The following is a 22676-nucleotide window of genomic DNA, read 5'->3' as shown; positions in this document are numbered from 1 at the left end:
TGTAACTACAAAACTGAATGATCCTATATGCATTATTCAGCTGCTTTTTTTAAACTATCAAATATCTTGAAAACCATTTTTTTCAGTATATAAAATTCTATCTCATTCTTTAGAAAGCCTATGCCTATTGTGTACTAAAGATAAACTATTTGATTATTTTCTTCTGATAAACATTTGTTTCTGGTATTTCATCATTACCTACAATGTCACAATGAACATTTGTGCATCTAGATATCTTTATTCATATTATGTGAGTATTTCTTTAGGACAGAATCCTAGAAATATAATAGCAAAGTCAGTTGGTGTTTATTTTATTTTTTATAGTTTCACAAATTTCTGTCCAAAAAGACCATATCAGTTTATAGTTCATCAACTGTATGTAAAAGTTGTATTGTCCCATATTTTTTACAATAATAATTTCATTATTTTTCAGCTACGACTGTCTAATTTATAGAAAATATCAACTTACATTAATATACCTGATAACCAGTACGTTCCAGCATCTAGTGTATGTTTCCTCATATAAATATACATATAAATATTTTCAAACTTTTTATTTCATATTGGCAATCCATGCTATGCCTGCCATTCTGCTAGGCCAGTATTTGCCTATTCAGATTTTCCAAATTAGTTCAATCATATACTTGTACAAATATACATTTTCATTTCTTTGTTCTCTAAGTAAAGTTACCATACTTACTGATATTTTTCATACCAATTTGTAAATTCCAGAACATGCCAACATGCCATTTTGGCTTGTGTGTGTGTCTGTGTGTGTGTGTGCATGTGCTTGTGTGTGTGTGTGTGTCTGTGTATGTGTGTGCATATGCTTGTGTGTGTATGTTTGTGTGTGTGTGTGTGTGTGTGTGAGAGACAGAGAGAGAAACAATGCAACTGTAACTGTACTGATCATAGACTTCAGATATATTTGACTTTTATTGATTCAGTTTAAATCTATGAAGTTTAGATTATAACACTGTGGTCCTCCAGTTTTTCTAGGCTGACACAATTTAGATTTGGAGGTGCTTACACTATACCCACAATATATTAATTTATTAATTCATTTTCTGTGCTCCAAATTTTTTGATAGAAAGTTGAATATGCGTCCATAGGCCTTTAGAAGCTATAGTTTCAGAAGCAACTACAAGTAAACAAACATTGAAAATCAGTAGAATCTACAAGATACTAGAGGACTAGAGAACAAAAATAATCTCTTTGGGGCAGGGTGCAAGATGCCACTGACCTGAGTTGAGGAAACGTAAAGCTCAATAGAAATCTATTAATTGATTGGGCTAGATAGGGGAGGAGAGGAGGAAGAAGGATAATTCTAGACCTGTGGTCTTCAACTTTGGTTTCCTGGAGTTCCCCGTTACGTGGTCACAGAGTCTAAGAGTTATTTTTATGATAATACTAGATAATTACCTTTTCCATGGTATTGACATTCTCATTAATGATGTAAAAGCAGTGGTGACTAAATTGCTGGCAACTGAGTAGTAATCAAGACAATGACACCAGACCATCCTAGTAGTAATTGTATTTTTCACTGACGCTTAACAGCTGGGGAAAAAAAGTAAATAAATAAAAACAAAAACCAGTTTCACTTAAAGAACGTCCTTGAAGAGAGTAAAACATTTATATTTTATTGAATCTTGATCCTTCAGTACACGTCTCTTTAATATTCCGTGTGATGAAATACACATAAGGCACTTTTGCTGCATTCTGAAGTGCAATGGTTGCCTGAAGGAAACCAAGTATTTGTGCTATTATTTGGGTTCATGCTTCTTTTATGGAACACCATGTTTTACCTGAAAGAATAAAGAACAGACTGTGGTTATTCAGACCTAGGTATGAGGCAGACATTTTCTAAAAATGAATACAATGAGTCTGTCACTACAAGGAAAATGACTTACAATATCTGCTGCAAATAATAGAAATCAAGCTTTCAAGTAAAAATTAGAATTCTGGAAGACTTGTATCAAGCACAGTAAGCTTGATAACTTCCCAATGCTTAAAGGCTTTTCTGATGAGATGGGTGGTGATATTACTGAAGTGATGGGGGGGGCGTTATTGCTAAATGAAATGTGTCAACAGATATGCATAACTTAGGGAACCAATACTTTGCAAATGGCATGATAAAATCATGCGTGGGTAAATGATCCATTCAAAGTGTAGGATAGACCAATGAATTTTAATGTAATAGAGTATGAAAAGTTCACCATTGTGTTTCTGATTCTACACTGAAGCTAACCTTTAAGTAACTGCTGCTTCTTATGTGTTGGTATAGTGTGAAAGAATATCCAGAATTATCTGAAAAGTCTACTAAAACACTCCTCTTTCTTCCAACTTCATAGCTGTGTGAGGCTGGATTTTCTTCACATACTTCAATTAAAATATCATTACAGATAGGATGAAGAAGTAGATGTGTGAATCCTGCTGTCTCCTCTTTTCACTTAAAACAACACAGATAGGGGTTTCCCAGGTGGCTCAGTGGATTAAGCCTCTGCCTTCAGCTCAGGTCATGATCCCAGGGTCCAAAGATGGAGCCCTGCATCTCTGCTCAGCAGGGAGCCTGCTTCCCCCCCACCCACCGCCTGCCTCTCTACCTACTTGTGATCTCTCACTGTCAAATAAATAAGTGAAATATTAAAAAAACAAACAAACACAGATAATTTCTTAGAAGATACTGGTTATATTAATATGCAATCAATTCATTTTTATTTTAAGAGATTATTATATGGTTGGGGCACCTGGGTGGCTCAGTGGTTTAAAGCCTCTGCCTTCAGGCGCCTGGGTGGCTCAGTGGGTTAAGCCGCTGCCTTGGGCTCAGGTCATGATTTCAGGGTCCTGGGATCGAGGCCCGCATCGGGCTCTCTGCTCAGCAGGGAGCCTGTTTCCCTCTCTCTCTCTGCCTGCCTCTCCGTCTATTTGTGATTTCTCTCTGTCAAATAAATAAATAAAATCTTTAAAAAAAATAAATAAATAAAAATAAAGCCTCTGCCTTCAGCTCAGATCATGATCCCAGGGTCCTGGGATTGAGCCCTGCATCAGGCTCTCTGCTGAGCAGGGAGCCTGCTTCCTCCTCTCTCTCTCTGCCTGCTTCTCTGCCTCTTTGTGATCTCTGTCTGTCAAATAAATAAATAAAATCTTTAAAAAAAAAAGAGAGATTATTATATGGTTAAAACTACATTTTTAGTTTAAATTTCTAATATGGTAAATAGCTATAGGCACAACTCACACAAAATTTCTCTCAAGTCTTCAATGAGACTTTTTAAGAGAGTAAAAGTTCTCAAATTAAAAATTTCCAAACTACTCTTCTAGACTAAAGACTCAGAAAAATTTTGTACAAAGACATGAAAAAACACAGGGTAGACAAAGAGTCATATATCATTTGATATGATTAGAATGCAGGTTGTGTGGCCTGAATCAGTGTGAGATGAAGCTGGAATTCTAGGAAGGGTTCCAATAATAAAGGATTTGATCTGCCAAGATAAAAAGTGTTTAAAAAAAAAAAAAAAGTTTTATTGAGATGTAGTGGTTTTTGTTGTTGTTGTTTTTAAAGATTTTATTTATTTATTTGACAGACAGAGATCACAAGTAGGCAGAGGGGCGGGCAGAGAGAGAGAGGAAGGGAAGCAGGCTCCCTGCTGATCAGAGAGCCCAATGCAGGGCTTGATATGAGGCTCGATGCAGGGCTCGATCCAAGGACCCTGAGATCATGAACCTGAGCCGAAGGCAGAGGCTTTAACCCACTGAGCCACCCAGGCACCCCTGAGATGTAGTTTATATGCCATATAATTCACCCATTAAAAGTGTACATCTTAATAGTTTTTGGTATATTACATTATTAATTTTTTAAATCAGGAAATATATACAATGCATAAAATACAATACACATATAATAAATAAAATTAGCCATCTTAACATTTTAATTATACAACGCAGTGACATTAATTATGTTCATGATATGCAACCATCACAACTACTTCAAAATATTTTTATCACTTCAAATGAAACTCTATTTAAGCAATTATTCTCCATCTACCCTCCCCACAACCCCTCATAACCTTTGATGTGCTTTCTTTTTCTATAAATTTGCCTATTTAAGATATTGCATGTTAGTGGAACCATGCAATATTTGACCTTTTGTGTGTGGCTTATTTCACTTAGCATAATATTTTCCAAAGTTCATGCATGCTGTAGCACATATCAGAATTCATTCCCTCCTCCCCCCGCTGCCAAAAGAAAGTTCATTCCCCCTTAGTAAGATTCTATTGTATGTGTATACCACATTTTGTTTATCCATTCTTCTGTTTATGGACAATTGGTTTCTTTCTACTTTTTGATTATTGTGACTGTTGTAAAAGTGCTGCAATGAACATTGGTGTACTAATATCCAAGATAAGTAGTTTTGGCTGTATTTAATAGATAAAGGGAAATCACCACTGTTAAAAGATACACATACACTAGGCCTTTTGTTTTATAATGATCACTCTGCCTATGTTATGTTCAGTGAAGTTTAAAGGTCACGTCTGAAGGCAGAGGTGACTTAAGGGGTTGTTTCCTTATTACAGATCCTGTTTCCACAGTGATAAATTAAACTGAAAGCATATGAATTAAAGTATATATACAACCAAACCATTCTAATCCTCTCCACTAAAATCAAAGCAATTAAAATGAGTAACACTTCAGTGGGTGTATGTGTTAACTCACATGGAAGAAGTGACATATGATAGCTGGAGGTTGGAAATCAGTCAAGTTTGGACTGAAATCCCACTTTGCTATTTATTTCCTGTGTGATACTGTCAATTTCCTCACCTACAAAGTGAGAAACACACTCAATTTTTTTTTGCCAAGATTTTATGAGAAAGAGTATGCAAAGAAGATAAAAAACAAGCATAATTTTATTTAATTTAAAACTTTATATTACTGTATTTGTGACAGATTTGTGGATTATTTAGGATAATTATCCCCTAAATTATTTTTAGAATATGTGTTAGAGTTGTTAAACAATCAGAAATAATTATAATAATTATAGATGTGGTAGTGTATTAAGGTCTGACTAGAATTTAAAAATTAATTAAGATTAGTTTACATTGATAATTTACATAAACTTTTCTAAATACTCTCCTTATGCCACCTTATCCCTCCAAGAAGTTGCTAATTTGTTTAACCACTGTAATCTTCTCTTGAAGTTTTGTGGGAGAATTTATAGTTTGATTTGCCAGACCAAAAAACAAAAACAAAAGAACAAAGTAAAGCAGTCCCCGCCCACCCCCAAAATGAGTTACTGGCATGCAAATAACTTCAATAAGACATAAAATTCATTTATGTCTTGGTATTCCATTTTAATAAATCTGGTATAATGCATTTCATCTCGTTACATATTTTACCACTTACAACCAAATTAATCCATGGAAATGTGATTAAGTCTTTAAAGATGCCAAGGAGATACCATAGAGCTACAGCTGCAGTATAAGAGGGGGTGAGGAGCCCAGGCTGAGGGTGCTAACCCTTCTCAGTTGCTGCTCTGTCTCTCTGTGGGGTGAGCGGGGCTCAGAACTCTGGCCCAGCCCTCTTGTGGGTAGTTACTACAAGGAGGGCAGGACCTGAGGCACTGCCTGGTCTGGTTACTGCTCAGTCTGTCTGCTGGTGGCCAGGGCTGAGGACACCTAAATGAGTCCATTACTGTTTTGACTGCTGGGCAGAAAGGGCATGGCTGGGCCACGTGTCTGGTCCTGTTGTAACTTAGCTGCTGTGCAGGGAAGGCAGGGCTCAGGCTCTTCACCCTGTCCTTGCATCTTGTCTCCTTAGCTGTGGAAAGAGGGCAGAATTCAAGACTCTCATCCCTCCCAGTTGTGGCTTGGTGTCCGCATGGGTTTAATTGGTATGGGAGCTTGCCCAGGCTGGTTATACCATGGGGTGGGCAGAACATGCCCTATAGTACAAGCAGGCTAGAGGGAGAGCACCAGAAATGGTGCTTATTGGTTCTGTCGCCAGCAAATTAGGAGGAAATTTAAGAGTGGTATCTTTCAGGGCTTCTGTCCCTGGAAAAAGACTTCAGGTTCCCGTCTTTCCAGCTGCTACTTTCAAATTTGTAAGTGGGTCTTTCTCACTTATGGGCTAGGAAATTTTCGTCTGTTACTTTTGCCCAGGATCTTAGGGTGAGTAGGTTTTTTTGCAGCCACTTTAAGAATTGAATCTCCATTCCCTATAATTCTTTGATTCTCCTGATCTTAATCCCTATTGATTTTTAAAACCAGACATTTGGGGTGGGAAGCACCTTTCTAATGATAGTCCCCAGAGTCAGAGATCCTGATGAAGGACATAATTTCTTCATGCCTTGGGGGAGTGTTCTGTATTTTGGGAATCACCATTGTGATTGTGAGGTCACTACTGCTGCTTTAGGGTCCTAGGGAGGTGGTGTCTCTGCCTCTCTTACTCTTCTCAATGCATTTTGCGTGTGTGTGTGTGTGTGTGTAGGTGCTGTTTATCTAGTTCTCAGGTCCTATTCAGAGAAAAATGATTTCATATATAGTTGTGAATTTGTTGTGTTCCTGGGGGAAGTAAGTTCAGAGTTTTCTTATACTACCATCTTGAACCCTTTTCCTTCATAATGCTTTTACATTTTTTTTTTCCCCAAGACTAGTGGTGGCAGTATGCCTTTTTTAAAAATGATATTGTACTGGAAATATCTTTTTCTTTTCCTTTAAATGGGCTAGTTCCATATCCTTTTATGAGTGCCCTCAAATTCATTTGATTATGTTAATTTTTTTCTGTGTGTAATTTTAAAGGTAAAAATGTCACCTTTAAAGTGTATTATTTTAATTTGCTTGGTACATGTCATAAAGACATTCTCAATATGTGAGAATCTTAGCTACTCATTTTTTTCAGATTTTATAAAATAAAGAAATACTTTCAGACATATTTCTTAGCTAACACAATTTTCAAATTACCTATTTAGATAATTGCAAATATTGGAAAGAGGAAAAGGAGCGTGCTTTATTATGCATTGAAATTACTAAGATTGAAAAAAAGGTAAGAATAAAAGATGAGCATTGTGCATAGGGAGTCAGCAAGTAGTAAGTCAAGGGATAATGTTTATACTGCAATGGAAGGCACAGGATAACATCATCATCAAATTACGGAAAGCAGAATCTGGAGTGAGAAATGATTAGTGCAGAGGGAAAGAGAACATGGGATTTCCTCCTCATTAAGTTGTAGTCTGTGTGTTCAGTATGTCTTCTATGAATTCATAGTTTCTTAAAATATTGGAGTCTTTCCAGGAAGATGGCCTGTGTCAAGTTGGAAAGGAAATAATTTTTCCTATAATCTTTTGGGTTTGGGTTAATGAAATATGAATTAAACTGATAGAAGAGCTAATCAGAAAAAGCTCACAAAAAGTTTAATATTAATTTTTTTCTGTATATGGAGGCCTTCATAGAAAAGAAGTGATAGACCATTTTAACAGAGGCTGATCAACTTCAGAGAACTAGCTAAACAAAAATAAAAAGAAACAAACAAACAAACAAGAGTTTGGGTTTCTAGAGGAAGTAAATTGTGTGGAGAGAGGTACATGGGAAAACTAATGGAAGATAATCGTTGTTCAGTAAGATGTTGCTTATGTAGACACATTTTAGTGCTATCTCCAACTCCAGTGATAATGATTGCTCTTCTCTCCTGATCAGAGAGGGGACAACTTCACAAAGAAAATGTATGTCCTATTGTTAAGTAGATAGGGACTATCTCTACTAGTATCTATCTCTACTATCTCTACTAGTAGAGAGGATTTTCTGCATCTGCTATTACAGCTTACAATAATCCTTATGTCATAGTAGCTTATTTTCGGGTGGTACATTCTGATCCCTTTCATAGGCATGATTGTCTTAAAGTCTATTAACCTATAATACCAATCAAGACCAGATCCTTCCAGGGCACTAACATACCTGAACAAGAGATATTGAAACCACAGGTAGAAGTCACTTAATATGAGGAGCAGAAAAATTCATGAGGAACAGTACGTTAGAGAAAGAAAATATAAAGAATTCTGAGTCATCTGTAGAACATTCTACTGAAGTTCTGTAGAGTCAATATGAGGTGTAATTCAGGTCTTGAAGGCAAAACTGACATGGAGAACTCAGGAATGTTCAGTGATCAGTATTAGGATTACTCATAGATTCAGAGCTTCCCATTTCCTCATGAATGTGTCAGAACAGCTGACAGTAATAGAGAGTAGAAGGCAATGTGGTCAAGTACTAACTTTTTTATGTTGAGAATTAGTCTTAAGACAGGAGGCTGAAAAGTTTCCTGTGAAGGTACTCGGGCTCAGGGCACTGCCCTAGTAGATCACATTAGATGGTCGGACAAGGATTCTGTTTGCAGAATCAGAAACTGCTGGATCATGTCAATGTGGCAGAGAATTGGGGCCTTTGCTTATTATTAAACTTGAACTTTGAAACCTATGGTGGCCTCTAAAGTTGTTTTAGTTTATGAGTCTGATTAGGAATGGAGGAAAGGAATGAGAAGACACTGTCAAGCTAATGCATCTACCATAGCATGGAGCACCCACAAAGATACTAGGTGGACTTCAGAAATGGATAGTCATTCACATATGAATCAACATCCCAGTATTGGATCACTACCAAGTTAAGTCTTAGCAGGTGTGTGAGGGTGGGAATAGAGAGATTATTAGATTATTAGATATAGGAGTAGATATAGATTATTAGTAGAGAGGCTAATAATCCCTGATCAGAATTATTTCTGTATGATACATCAGTTTAAATGTAATTACATGTATTTCTTTTTTAACCCTTAGTCTAGGAGTTGAGAGATTGGTGCATATCAACTAGTTTTGATTGCATAACAAACTATCCCAGAATTCAGTGTCTTAAAACTATAACCGCTTATTTATCCCATTCTTCTATGGGTTAGCTGGTGGTTCTTCTGGTCCGTGTCAGTTCTTCAGATCTCTGGCCAGCTTCGGATCAGATGGCAGCTGGATGATCTAGGATGGCCTCCATCATGTATCTGGCAGTTGGTATGCTGTATTCTGGGTTACTGGACATGAGTCTTTCATTCAACAGACTAGTTTGGGATGGTCACATGGTTCTCAGAATTGAGAATAGGCAAACATTTTATAAGCCATATGTACTAATGTATTACTGGTTAAGGAAAATCACATGGCCAAATCCAGATTCAGGGAATGGAGGAATAGACTCCCACTGATGGGTTGAACTACTAAGGGGCTGCACACATAAACCAAGGGGAGAATTTGCGACTTCTATAATCAACACAGTATGTAAGCGATCATTAGCCTATCTCTAGAAGCTCCTAATTGATACGGTGAAATTTGGCTTGGCTTTTTAAAACTCTCTTTTGTTTTATTTGTTACATAGCGTTTCTGACAACCAATTATAGACTATGACAATAATATCTGGCTTTATACATGAACTAGAAATCAATCTGTCTTTGGTGGTAAAGAAATAAAATGAAACAGAAAAAGATTATCTAGTGGGGAAAAGATATAATAAAACTATGGGTTAGTAGATTTAATGATATTGAATTGATTCTGTCAACTTCAAGAGTATAAAGTTTTTTAGATTTAGCTCAAATAATGCTGAATTTTTCTTACAAGTCCCTTGTGACTGGTTGCTATTAAGCCGCTTTAATTGCCCCACATCTCTGTGTAAGCAATGTGACTGAAAACTATTTTTTTTGTACTTCTGACTTGAATGAGAAAGTTGTAAATGGTAACTAAGGGGAAAAAAATCTGTGACATAGTGTTAGAAGAGACTTTTTTATAGGAATCAATAAAAGAAAGTATACATATTAAAACTTTTTTTTTCCTTTTGAGATATTTATGGCATGAATTCAGCAAATGAAATCAATGTACTGTGATTTATGAATAAGTCTTTGAAGGGGTGATGATGAATTCAAAATTCTTAGGAAAGCAATAGAGTACCTGCAGAAATAGGCAAGGGGACAAGTGAATCCAGGGTTCCTCTTCGAAGATGGTTATAACTTGTAGGAGTGAAGTAATTGTTTGAAAGGGAAGACATTTCTATTCCATGTACCCATTAAAATGTACTCTGTTTTTGTGGGGTTGGTTTTTTTGTTTGTTTGTTTTTTGTTTTTTTTGGCTTGTAATACAAAAATAAGCAAAGTTTGCCAGAAATCAACTATTAGGTGCATATTCAACTTGCTATTCTCAGCTTTTTAGTATAGCATATCTGGTTAAAAATGTTTTGAGAGAGAATGTTATAAGAAGTTATGCTAAAACAAACCATTACGTGAATCTGTTTCTTAGAGAAGAAATTCATGAACAGATTTTTTTCTTAATTGAATTTTAATTATGTAACTTTAAAAATGACATAAGTAAAATACATAAATAGCACAATTTTTTGTACTTAGCCTTATTTGCAACACCTCCAACAACATAGTGTATGGCTTAGATTATCACTCTTGCAGAATAGCAGACTCAATCAAACATCATGTCATATTCAAATGAATGTTGCTGTTGCAAACCTCATTAACTTTTTAGGATTTCTACCCAGTAGAATTTTCAATGTGTAGTTCTATGTTTTACTGACACGTTGATAAAGCTAAGTGTTAACCAATACTCTCCTCCAACCACGTACCACGGTTCCTTTCCATTTCCGTAAGTAATTTACACCCAATTGTCTTTCTTCCTTTGCTTTCCACTTAGACAGTGTTTCTTGACAACCACAGCATTTTTACTTATGCCTTAGCACACTTAACAATCTTCCCATAATTTTTGATAACATTCTTGACTCTTGTTCTCTGTTTTCACTTTCTGTTGTAGCTTGACGATAGCCTGGGTCTGATGGCTTCTGGGATTTAGTGTTTCTTCTCTCTCAGTACAATCTGATTACACTGCATCCGGCCTATTCTAACATATCTGTGAGCCTGCTCTTCTGTCTTTACCTGCATTATAATTATTGTACACTTTCCATTTCACTCTTTTATTAGTTCTCTAACTACTAACCACACTCATTTTCTTTTTTCCCCAAATCTGGACCAAGAGATAAGCCATGTAATGGTGTCCCTATCACTTTCTTCAAAGATCAAATGCTGTTCCCTATGTTTTCCGTTTCTGACTGTAGAAGAGCAACTCCTGAAAAAACTTTCTCCCCACTGATGGGCATATTTTCCCTTTTAGGGAGTTCAATGATTGTGATGGTTGTGATGATTCATTCATCATTCATTCATTGAGACATTCATTATTTAGTATTACCCTAAGTCCAGATTTCCTGATTTATCTCCTCACTAGCGGAAAGTGTGAAATCTCTAGACATTTACTGAAAATTCCCTTTAATATTCTTGATGTCAACTCATAATTTAACATGCCAACGTCATTTTCCTACCTAAAAATCAGAACCTCTCCTATTTCTCTTGTTAGTAAAATTATTACCTTTTTTATAACCAATTAGAATTAAACCTCACAATTATTAACTCCCTCTATTCCTGTACCTCTGAGCTATTTATTCACCAAATATTTTTTCTTATCCACTGTCACTATTATGGACATCTTTTTGTTCTTTCATTACTGAATATTGATGGTCTTCTACTTGCTTTCTCTTTTTCTGTCTTGATTTTCTAGGAATTTCTGCATATCATAGACAACAGTGCTTTCATTGTGGTCCTCCTTAAAATATTAACTCCCTGTTTTCTGCATCACAAAGTGTAATCCATTACCTCCCCTCCAGGTATCTTTTTTTTTTTTTTTTTAAGATTTTATTTATTTGACAGACAGAGATCACAAGTAGGCAGAGAGGCAGGCAGAGAGAGAGGAGGAAGCAGGCTCCCTGCTGAGCAGAGAGCCAGATGCTGGATCCCAGGACCCTGAGATCATGACCTGAGCTGAAGACAGAGCCTTTAACTCACTGAGTCACCCAGGTGCCCCTCCAGGTATCATCTTAACCTACATAATCCATCTCACCAGAAATTTCTCTTCTATATCAAATTTGCCCTTTGTTCCTGTTTTGCTCATACCATTTTTGTCTCATGAACATATCATATTCTTTTTAAAAAAATTTTTGGTGATGTACTGGTTTTTATTATGGCAGAATTCACATAACATGCAATTGATCACTTCAACTATTTTCTTTATTAACATATAATGTGTTATTGGTTTCAGAGGTAGAGGTCAGTGATTCATCAGTCTTATATAATACCCAGTGCGCATTACATCACATCCCTTAATGTCCTTCACCCAGTTGCCCCATCCTACTACTCACTCCCCTCCGGCAATCTTCAGTTTTTTTCCCTATGATTAAAAATCTCCTGTGGTTTCTCTCCCTCTCTGGTTTCATCTTGTTATATTTTTTCCTTATTCTTTCTTCAAACCCTGCATCTTTACTCATGTTGTTAAATTAGAATGGGAGAGATTTTATAGACTTTCAAATGGTCTCTATTTTAGGAGATCTTTATAATTCAACTCAAATCCCTCCATGTAATTAAGGAATTTGGATTTTTTTCCCCCCTAGAACTGCAGCCCATAGTGGTCTCCTTCCTTTGAAAAACATTTAGGACTTGTCATGTGTCCTTCATATCCTTATCGCCTACTTAGTTTTTACCCTATGCCTTTCCTTTGTTTCATTTTTGTCTATAGGATTCACCTCCCCCTCAAAATTTCAAGTTCCCCTAGGAAGGGTCTATTGCATATAATATCTATATCCCTTATAATCTATAATTGCTTGGTAGATAATAAAAATAACTAGCCTTCTTAGGAATTAGTTATGTTAGTTGTATAATTAGGTTGTTAGGATTTGTCTTAAAGCTTCATTTGCAGAATAAAGGGGATTCTTTGGCCTCAGTTGCTTGCTTGGTTGGATTCTGATTAGCAGGGGGAGGGAGACTGGAGACTGCAGTTTTGATGAGAAAGTAAAAGAGGCTGCGTGGAATACTGGTTAAAAGCAGAGGTTCTAGAGCCAGAACATCTAGCTGGATCCAGCCTAGCCCCTTCCTTGCTTTTTACCACTCACAAGTTGTGTCTTTGTATAATTATTTGTCTCTTCATGCCTCAGTTTTCTCTTTTAGAAATAAGGATAATGTTAGTATCGGTCTCAGAGGGTTAATGAAATTCAGTGAGTTAATACATGTTGGTTAGAACAGCACCTAGTATTTAGTCAGCACTCAATTAGCATAAACCATTATGAGTGTTTGCCTTCATTCTCCTTAACTGATTCATTTTTTTTTAAAGCTTCATTCTATAATAAATTAGTGGAATCTAGCCAGCATGCAAAATGGCCATGATAGTATACAAAGATTTCAAAGAACAGAAATTTCTCCCTTCAAAGTCTCAAATACTATGAATGAAGAAAGTAGAAGGTCCCTGAGGAGAAGGACCTCCATGGGTGAAAAGGATGTCGGGCTCCATAGTTCTTCCAATACCTTGTGTCGTTTATTGGGCTTTATACACTTGACTGTTATATGTTCTCGACCTCGTCAGAATTCTTAGAATTATGTGACAGAAGGTACTTGTGCTATAGAGTATACTTATGTGAGTAGCCAAAGTACTACTTTTGGGGGTGGAGATGAAAAAAAAACCAAAACCAATAGGAAGTGATATATTCAAGATGACAGAATGAATTTCTATTGTTAGAGGCATTTGATTTTCCAAAGATTCAAATACTTTTCTGTCTTCCACCCTTTGCAACTTGAGGCTGCTGGTAACTTCTGTTTGGTGGAGTACCAAGACTAATCAAACCTGAAAAAAAAAGAAATAAACAAGAATGTTGGTAAATATAAATATGCATCAGATATACAAGAATGCCTGTATTGTATAGTAAAGCATATTTTTGTAAGTTCCTTTTGTCTTTTCCATTTTGAACCTGCAGGACAATGTTGCTTAGAAACCTATATGTGTAAAGTGACTGCTGAGAACAGAATCTATAATTAATCCATGAAAGTCTGCAATGGCAAAACCTTTGTGGAGTGTAAAGTTCTATGTTTTTGCTATATCCACAAAACCCTGGGATTTGAATGGACTAGGCATAGGGTCAGAATTGACAAGGCAGGTCATCTGATAGTAACCTGCATGCTTGGGAGGACAGGGGTACTTAAGTCTGGAACAGCTGGATCTGTAAAAGTGCCTGTTGTACCTATTAGTTTTATGGATAATAAGGAAAAATGAGATTAATTTAATCCACATTTGAAAGACATCTACAATAACCTTCCTACTCTGCCAGTGTTAAGTAGAAAACAGAGTTCAGTGAGAAAATGAACATTTGTTTCAGAATTAATAAAAAAAAAAAAAAGAAGCATAATTTCTCAAGTAATTTTTCACCAGGATGGCAGGAACCATGTATTTTTACAAAGAAGTTGAATTTGATAATTGATTAAATACCTCTCACATAACATTAGACACCTATTTAAAACTTATTTTGTTAATTCTATAACATTTTCCTCACCCTGTGATTTACCTGCACTGCCATTTTTAAATTTACTCACAGTGCAAGGGAGCAAATTGGAAAGTAACAAAATTTCAGATTGATATCTATATTAGCACATTATATAGCACAGTCTGTTATTCTGAAGAGGTATTAATGCCAAATGGGTTATTTAAGCTATTGGAAGTATGAAGCAATGCATAAGTTTTCTACATACTATTAGGCAGGGCTTTCTTTCCATATAATTTCATATTATAGAATTTCATATGAACTACACAGACTCAGAGATAAGGGAGGATAAATCTTTATTTTCTGAAATGTATATCCAAATTAAACCATTCTATTCAATTTGTTAATTGTCAACTCTGCTAGATACATTTGAATGTTCTGTTTCCTTACCTGTTTTTCATGTGGTTAACTTGTATTCACATTTATTTTTCAGTTTAACTTTTCCTCAATACCCACATGATACACACACACACACACACACACACACACACACGGTCATCTCAGTCTAGATATAAGCATGTCTTTCACAGTTTCCACAATATGCAACTGACCTCATTATAATACTATTATTTTCTTTTTATTAAAATAGCTCCTCTGTTGTATTAGAGCAAACACTGTACCTTGCACGGGAGTATATCTCTACTCCAGACTCCTGTCGGCCCTCAGGACACTGTGTTGACTGTTACCGCAAATGCCTTTTGGGGCATGCTGACACTGGCTATAGAGTGCTAGGACTTAGTTAGCAATCAGTGAATATTCACCGAAGAAAGGAGTCATGCTCTCTGAAAATCAAGATTCTTACTCTCATAGAATTAACAAGATAGGGTAAATTTTATCAGTAGAAATAACAAGTTAATATGAAACAAAGTGGTACAAGTCTAAACAGAATGTTTATGGGCACTCAGAGTAAAATGAAATATCTGCCAGTTAGAATGATAAAAGGGACTTTGTGGAGTAGATGGTCTATATTGACAGTTTTGTTGCATTATAACTCTGACCAGTAACCAAAGGGTAAATCAATGACTTTTGCTTATGCGTAAGGTTATTAATATTTTATGAGAATAATATTAAGACAACAAACATTTATCTTACTTTAAAATCATCCAGTGACAGATGGTTTCTTTCTTTCTTTTTTTTTTTTTATTTTATTTTATTTATTTATTTGACAGACAGAGATCACAAGTAGGCAGAGAGAGAGGGGGAAGCAGGCTCCCCGCTGAGCAGGGAGCCCCATGCAGGACTCGATCCCAGGACCCCGAGATCATGACCTGAGCCGAAGGCAGAGGCTTAACCACTGAGCCACCCAGGTGCCCCGACAGATGGTTTCTTAAAGTAAAAGTAGCTTAGTATGGCTTACAATTATGTCCACCTGTGCCATTCTTATTTTCCTTTTGTAAAACATTTCTCAGACATAGTGCATGAATTGAATCTATACAACTGTTTACCTTACTTGGTGAGTACACAGTAAGTTCTCCTTTTTTCTTTATTATTGAGGTCCCTGCGAAAGTGGTTAGTTTGGTAGTAAACCTGGAAATGAATTTAGTGTCCGGATTTGAACCATCCTAACAAAAGATGAGCTTTGCCTAAACTTAATATTTTCTTATCTTCAACTGAGACTGAATCACAGTCAGTTTTCAAGTAGTATAATACTTTTGCACAAGACAATATTGCAATCTGAAATTACCACCTCCCTATAGACTATAATGTTAAATTATCATTTTTATTCTTGCCTTATTTAATTCAATTTGTCAAATATTCTTTTAGTGCCTACCAAGAACAGAGTCTGCTTAGTCTCATTTGAAATGAAATATTAAAGGTTCTATCATTTCATAAGTAATAGATTTTTTTTTTTTTTACTTACACTCTACTCTTTACCACAGGACTTTACATCAGTTTTAGAAATCCATGGAAATCATATTTATTTCTTCACAGAAAATACTAGAGGGCTTTATTTTACTGACATGAAATACCCTTTATTAACATGAGCTGTTACTCTTTTTAATTTAGGTGTGAATAACTTAATAGATGATGTTTAATTATTAATTTTATCTTTTGCTTTAATTTTATTTCATTTGTTCCAAAGACATTTATTACACATTTAATATATGCTAAGTACTTTATGGGAACATGTAATTCTATGTTTCTTAAGCACTCTTCATTTGGAAAACCAGAAATAATACAAATTATATATAATAATCCTGGAAAAAATTGTTGGCATTGAAGCATAAGCCATAAACAAAATGTATCTTTTCTTTAGTAACCATCATGAACAACGTAACATTTTGATGAAGAATGCTGGAATGTTGATAGAGCGATTTTGTAGGGTCATATTTTCTCATGACTTATGCCCCAGGTAGCTTAGCTTTATACATGTATTTAATGCAGCAAACCATTTCATTCAGTGTTGCCATTTAAGTTCCATAAAAGCAATAGTGGCATTTGTATGACTGGGAATTTTAATATTTTCTGTTAAAGAGTGCAAATCATATTTAAAGGTTCAAATGTGATCTTCAAATATTTCCTTACTCATTGAAATCACAAAATCAGGCTTAGGTTTTTAGAGATTTGTCTTATTCATTTTGGTGATCCAGACATGGGGTCATATTCAGTTTTCATAATCATTTTATTCACTAACACCTAAAGATATTTGGTAAGGTATTATTCTGTTAAGATTAAAAGCATGGACTTTCAGGACACATGGGTGGCTCAGTCGGTTAAGTGTCTGACTTCAGCTCAGGTCATGATTTTGGGGTCCTGGGATCAGCCCTGGGTCTGGCTCCACATTCAATGGGGAGTCTGCTTGTCCCTCACCCTCTACCTCTGCCCCTTCCCCCACTTCATGCACAAGCTTGTGCTCTCTCTCTCTCTCTCTCAAATAAATAAATAAAATATCTTTAAAAAGAAAAAAAAAATTATGGGCTTTCAAATAAGTGACACTTGGATTTAAGTCCAGATTCTGTCTGCCATTATAATATAGTCAGTTTAAACCTTAACTGAAAATTAGGGAAAATATTAGCATCACCTAGCAGCTTGTATGAGGATTCATGAAAACAATAACAATAGAGTGCTTACCACACAGTGTCTGGTTCAAACTATTCCTGCCAAAAACCAGCAATTTTTTTTTTCCTTAATTGTAAGGGTGAATCTTTGATTATAAAGTGAATCTTAACTCTTAACTCAGTCTGAAGCAACCCCTGGAGAAAGTTTAGTGCTGCTTTGACAAAGTCACAATGTGGAAATGTTGCTGACTTAATTTTTTTTCCTTTATTCCCAAAACACTAAATGTGCTAATTACTTTTAACTTTATTCTCTTATTAGTAAAGAAAAATGAATATCAGTGCATCAAATTTCATCATTATTAGTTCATTTTTATTCCAAAATGCTGAAGATGCTGAAGAAAATGATAACCCCAAACATGCTCTTTAAGTAACTCTACTCAGGTTCTTACCAGACTGATGAACAAAACTTTAAGATTCTTTTAATGATGTTTGTTATATCCCCACTACCCCTCAAATCATAGTTTGAAACCTTAACCTCTAGTACCTCAAAATGCAACCATATTTTAGACTATATGTAAAGAGGTAACTGAGGTAAAATAAGATCATATGGGTGGACCCTAATCCAGTATGACTCATTCTTACAAGGGGAGATTAGGACATAGACACCTATACCATCTGAGGAACAACCATGTGAGCATGCAGTGAGAATTCAGCCATTTTCAAACCAAGGAGAGAGGCCTTAGGAAAAACCCAAACCTGCTGACACTGTAATCTTGAACTTCTATCCTCTAGAACTATGAGAAAATAAATTTCTGTTGTTTAAACCACCCAGTCTATGATATAATGTTATGGCAGTTCTGAAAAACTAAAAGAATATTCAAAGGTGGGTACAACTGAATAACCAGTGGATTTTTTTTAGGGGGACAATACGTAGGTAGAGTTAGAGCTAGTTATATGTAGAATACTTCCTTTTGCTTCCTTAAGGGAAAATAAAAATTGAACGTAGTGTCCAGTCTTAAGTGTTAATGTATTCTGAGGTTTTAAAAGCATTAAGACCTATGATTATTTTGAAAGCCTCATTGGCAAGAAGTGAACACTACAACCTAAATAAGGAATTTAGTAACACTAATATTTCTGATAAATACCTATTAAAATTCCACAAAATTTTATTAGTTTCCTATTCCAAAAGACTGATGTTTTATGAGCAAACACACACGGAAACACACATACCTACACACGTAATACCATAGTTTTCTTCACATCATCTTAAAACTCTTTCTATTCCTGTCTCCACCATTCTCTGTAAATGTCTTTTATCCTTATCTTATAAGCAAAAGTAGAGGGATAAATTTCCTCAATTTCCCTCATTTCCACTTAATGATTTGGTCAGGTTCATCCAAGTGTGGTAAGTAAGGATCTGGACTCTCAAATGATTCCTTGGGTTCAGATCATGGCTCTGCTTCTTAGTAATTGTCACTGCAAAATAAGGATTATAGTGGTATCTGCAACAACGTAGCAAGTACTTTGAACTGTTTGTGTGTATATGAGTGTACATAAATATGTATGTTTTCCAAATAGTGGTTATTATTATCTTTATTATTATTTACTATTATTTATTATTCACTTTATTATTTGTCCATTTTTAATCTTCTACTTTTTTAATTGTAGAAGTTGGCCTTTTAAATGTAAGACTTATACCTATGCTGTCTGAACTCATTGCGCCCTTGTCCCCACGATTTCCCACTCTTCTACATGTTTCATTTCTCTCTGCCCAGTAGTTCTACTTTCAAACCAAAATTCACGCTCAGTTTTCCTTCACACTAAAAATAAAACCATAAGCAAACCTGTCTCCTTCCCTGTTTTCCACTACCCTCTCTTCATTTCATTTCATTATATATATTTTTTAAATGAGTAATCTGTATCCACTGACTAATCCTCTTCCATGCTTTAACTGTTGCTGACTGCCATGCACTTCCTCGTAACTCTGATATCAGACACCATTGATGACCTGCTCCTTGACAAAGCCAGTGAACTCATTTCATTTGAAATTGTTGACCACTCTTTACTTCTGACAACCCATTTCTCCCTTGAGTCCCATGACACTCTGTTATCTGTTTCACCTGGTTTGTTTAGTTCTCAGACTACACTTTTTTTTTGAAACATCTTTGCTAGATCTCTATAAGGCTATGTTTCTTCCTTAAGTAGTGGCAGTGTTTGTTGTACCTATGACTGTTTGGTATTCACACAAATGAATTGCAATGATGGTCCATTTGTTTTTGGTGCATTGACATTTTGAGTTAAAAACATGCTTTGGAAAAAAAAAAAAAAAGCAAGTTAACTATTGTTTGCTGTAACCCTACTGTTTGGGATAGTGTTTGGTGCATAGTGTTATACCAAAAAAAGCAATCTATGTGAGCATATCTATGTGAAATAGATATCACAATAGATTTACATAGATTTCAATAGATTTCACATAGATTTCACAATCTATGTGAAAAGCAATCTATGTGAGCAAAGAGGAATGTCCTATAAGGTAATAAATAAATGTCTTATAAGGTAATAAATAAAAAAAAATTAGTACATGAAAACAATCTATGTGAGCAAAGAGGAAATGTCCATAAGTTAGCCATTATCTAACTTATGGCTCTTTGGGACCACAAGTTAGATAAATAAAAATTACCTGCTTTTTAAAAAAGAGTATTAACTGGGGGCACCTGGATGGCTCAGTCTATTAAATGTCTGACTTCAGCTCAGGTTGTGATTGATCTCAGGGTCTTGGGATTAAACCCCATGTCTGGCTCCCTGCTCACTGGGGAGTCTGCTTGTCCCTTTCCCTCTGCCTCTCCCCACGCTAATGCTCTTTCTCCCCCCACTTCAATTTCTCTTAAAAAAAAAAAAAAGTTTTAACTAAAACTATTTTTTTAATTCAAATCTTGTATACCTCAGACTAAATTTCTTCACTTTTCTCAATCTGAAATGATACCTATTTAATTTCAAAAAGCCAAAATTGTAATGAAAACAGCAAATTTACATTTGGGGCAGTAAGGGTCAAAATGTCCACTTCTGTGTCCATGCATACCTTGCAATCTGGTGGAAGAGTCTGTTGAAAAACAACACAGTTGATGCTTGAACAACATAGGTAAGAACTGCACAGATTCACTTATACATAGAATTTTTAAAATAAATGCAGTATTATAAATGTACTTTCTCTTCCTTTTGATTTCTTTTATAATATTTTGCTCTAGTATCTTTATTGCAAGAATACCAGAATATAATATATAGAACATACAAAAATGTTAATCAATTGCTTATAATTATGATAAGGCTTTTCATCAATAGAAGGCTATTAGTTTTTAAGTTTTGGAGGAGTCAAAAGTTATATGCAGATTTTTGACTCTGCAGGGGGTTGATATCCCTAATTTTCCCCTTGTTCAATGGCCCACTGTAAATGATAATTAAGGGAATGACTTTTAAAAGTCTCCTAAATCACAGAGTTTAAAAATAAACTTTGAAAACCTTTTAAAGTAAATCTTTCAAAATCGGTGGTCAGATTTTGACAGTAGGATTATCTAAGAAGTGCTTCTCATTTTTAAAACACCTGTTTTGTTGTTTTGTTTTGTTTTTTAAGATTTTATTTATTTGTTGCAGAGAGACATCACAACAGAGAGAAAAATCACAAGTAAGCAGAGAGGCAGGCAAAGAGAGGGGGAAGCAGGCTCCCCGCTGAGCAGAGAGCCCAATGTGGGCCTCGATTCTAGGAACCTGAGATCATGACCTGAGCAAAAGGCAGAGGCTTAACCCACTGAGCCACCCAGGTGCCCCTAAAAAACTTGTTTTTGATACCAGTAGATTGGAGGTATTTTTCTTACTAGTAGCAAGAGAAATACACATTGTATTCTTATGTATTTTATCTAAGGCTTAATTATGATATGATTACCTGCAAAGAGAGGTAAATTACACACCTACTAATTTACCTAAAATAAATTGGCTATACTAGATTAAGAAATATGTTCAAATTTGTGAACCTTAGAATAACTTCCACCAAGAAACATTCCAAAGAGCACCTGTTGGGGTTCATGTGAAAACATGGCATTACTTTTAAGTGTCATAAAGTTTTCTAATCAAAGGCTATTTAGGTTTATTGTATTCATTCTACATTTGCTAGTGTCATTTCTTACCATATGACTTAAAAAGGAAAACAGCTTCTCTGTATTTTTATTTGTTTTAAGGCAAAAAAGCCAATTTATTTTAGAGATAGACACATTGAGGTGACAACCTATAATCAGAGCTGACTATTGACCTCAGACTTACCTAATTTTTTTTTTTTAATTTTTTATTTTTTATAAACATATATTTTTTATATACATATATTTTTATCCCCAGGTCTGTGAATCACCAGGTTTACTCACTTCACAGCACTCACCAAATCACATACCCTCCCCAATGTCCATAATCCCACCCCCTTCTCCCCAACCCCCTCCCCCCGGCAACCCTCAGTTTGTTTTGTGAGATTAAGAGTCACTTATGGTTTGTCTCCCTCCCAATCCCATCTTGTTTCATTTATTCTTCTACCCACTTAAGCCTCCATGTTGCATCACCACTTCCTCATATCAGGGAGATCATATGATAGTTGTCTTTCTCTGCTTGACTTATTTCGCTAAGCATGATACGCTCTAGTTCCATCCATGTTGTTGCAAATGGCAAGATTTCATTTCTTTTGATGGCTGCATAGTATTCCATTGTGTATATATACCACATCTTCTTGATCCATTCATCTGTTGATGGACATCTAGGTTCTTTCCATAGTTTGGCTATTGTGGACATTGCTGCTATAAACATTCGGGTGCATGTGTCCCTTTGGATCACTACATTTGTATCTTTAGGGTAAATACCCAATAGTGCAATTGCTGGGTCATAGGGCAGTTCTATTTTCAACATTTTGAGGAACCTCCATGCTGTTTTCCAGAGTGGCTGCACCAGCTTGCATTCCCACCAACAGTGTAGGAGGGTTCCCCTTTCTCCGCATCCTCGCCAGCATCTGTCATTTCCTGACTTGTTGATTTTAGCCATTCTGACTGGTGTGAGGTGATATCTCATTGTGGTTTTGATTTGTATTTCCCTGATGCCGAGTGATATGGAGCACTTTTTCATGTGTCTGTTCGCCATCTGGATGTCTTCTTTGCAGAAATGTCTGTTCATGTCTTCTGCCCATTTCTTGATTGGATTATTTGTTCTTTGGGTGTTGAGTTTGCTAAGTTCT

The 22676-nt window shown here is 35.6% G+C and overlaps 1 protein-coding gene across 1 annotated transcript in view; it reads left to right on the top strand.

Moving 5' to 3' along the window:
- LRP1B (LDL receptor related protein 1B) overlaps nt 1-22676 on the top strand; it is a 2000743-nt gene that overhangs the window by 1502891 nt on the left and 475176 nt on the right. The window lies entirely within an intron of this gene.

The sequence above is a fragment of the Mustela lutreola genome, chromosome 3 (genome assembly GCF_030435805.1).
Source record: "Mustela lutreola isolate mMusLut2 chromosome 3, mMusLut2.pri, whole genome shotgun sequence".
Taxonomy (NCBI): domain Eukaryota; kingdom Metazoa; phylum Chordata; class Mammalia; order Carnivora; family Mustelidae; genus Mustela; species Mustela lutreola.
The sequence above is the reverse complement of the archived record's forward strand: the minus strand, read 5'-3'. Positions and strand labels throughout refer to the sequence as shown.